This window comes from Octopus bimaculoides, chromosome 10 (genome assembly GCF_001194135.2).
Source record: "Octopus bimaculoides isolate UCB-OBI-ISO-001 chromosome 10, ASM119413v2, whole genome shotgun sequence".
Classification (NCBI taxonomy): Eukaryota; Metazoa; Mollusca; class Cephalopoda; order Octopoda; family Octopodidae; genus Octopus; species Octopus bimaculoides.
The window spans coordinates 27,278,825-27,280,744 of NC_068990.1; the positions used below are offsets into that span (position 1 = coordinate 27,278,825).

The 1,920-nt window shown below is 34.4% G+C and overlaps 1 protein-coding gene across 1 annotated transcript in view; it reads left to right on the forward strand.

Moving 5' to 3' along the window:
* LOC106869302 (uncharacterized) overlaps positions 1–1,920 on the forward strand; it is a 53,367-nt gene that overhangs the window by 1,230 nt on the left and 50,217 nt on the right. The window lies entirely within an intron of this gene.

A 1,920-nucleotide genomic window follows, 5' to 3' on the forward strand; every position in this document is an offset into this window, starting at 1 on the left:
GCACATATATGAATGTATATATCTGGATATAAGTTTAATATTGCGAAAACAAATTATCACAATTGACATAACATTGAATTTGACAACAAAGCAAGGTTATGATTTATCTCTTCTTCATTTTGTCATATCATCACGTATATCCTACATTAATTTACGAATATGTATAAGAAATAATAATTTACAACACTTAAACACAGCACTTAAATATAACAGATGCAGGTGTGGCTATGTGGTAAGAAGCTTGCTTTCTAATCAAAGGTTATGTGTTCAATCCCACAGCACCGCACCTAGGGTGAGTGTATTCTACTATAGCTTCGAAATGATTTGGTAGACGAGAACTGAAAGAAGCCCGTGGTATATATATATATATATATATATATATATATATATATATATACTAGCTGACGTACCCGGTAATTCCAGGGAAAGCGGGGCTTATCCCTTGATTCTATTCTCATAATTGTTTCGATAATCCAATAACTACAATACAAAGCATGTAGCCCTTAAAACGGTTTTTGTGCATTTACAGAGAATACCGAACTGTCTTACACAGGATCTTGTTTATAGGAATTCCCAATAAGTTATGAATACCCAAACTGGGAAGTCAGTTATGTAATAACATGAAATTAGTTACTCGATATTAAGAATTTATATAAAGTAGCCCCGAAAAGGGCTTTAATGCTTTCCTAGAGTATATAGAACTTAGGAGGAAATACTAATAAGGTATATATAATAAAATCCTGAAGCATGTTACGTAATAACAGTCTAATCAGATATGAGGTAATAACAATTCAAAGTAAATAACTCTGAAAAGTTTTTCTGTGCCTTCCCAGAGAATATTACCCTCAGAGGCGCTAGTGTTGGTATATTCGTGAAAAAGTCTCTAACCGAAATAAGTGGGTCTATTGTTTAGGAAAATACTATTTACTTGTTTAAGGGTTGTACTAGATAAATTGCGAAAACAACTCTAACTGATCACATACTAAGAAATAAGAACACTCAATTTCATTTTTACCAAATCATTTAGGAAAATGAATGGGCTATTTCCTTTGGTTGGAAAAATCTGGGCGAATGGGTTCTTTCCCTTAGCTGTTAAAATGAAAAATATTATATATATATATATATAAGGATCCCTTCCATGAACCCTATTATCAACTTTCTCAACAATCTGAGTGTACCATGAGGTTTCCAGACACGAGTTCTACTCACGTATCACGTTTCCTCAAAATCGATAAAACGATGTAGCAGGAGTTAGCTAACAACTCCACAAACACACAACGACGGACAGAATTTCGCACAAATGTAGTATATATATATATATATATATATATATGGATTCGGTAGCCGGAAATTTAAAGAAGTCCTCTGGGTATATTTATATCAATATATCTATAACTGTGTGTGTTCGTGTTTGTGTGTATGTTCCACCACCACATGACCACCGCTGTCTTCATGTTCCTGTATTTAGCTGTTTGGCAAGAGCAACCGATAGAATAAGCACCAGGTTTACGATAACAAAACTAGTACTGGTGTCGACTCGTTCGACTATAATATTCTTCAAGGCGGTGTGTCTATGTCTCCGTAACCTTGCGGTTCGATACAAGAACCCGATAGCATAAGTACCAGTCTTCGAAAAATAGTGCCAAGATCTATTCGTTCGACGAAAAAACAATATCCAGTTCTATATTTAAGAGATGAGGAATTATTTACATTATTTACATTATCTACATTTGACGGATATTCGTCCTCATCTTGTTTGTTGTTAACACAACGTTTCGGCTGATATACCCTGCAGCCTTCGTCAGGTGTCTTGGGGAAATTTCGAACCTGGGTTCTCATTCCTATCGATGTTACTATTATTATTATATTATTATTATTATTATTATTATTAATCAGGTCGCTGCCGTGAATCGAACTCGG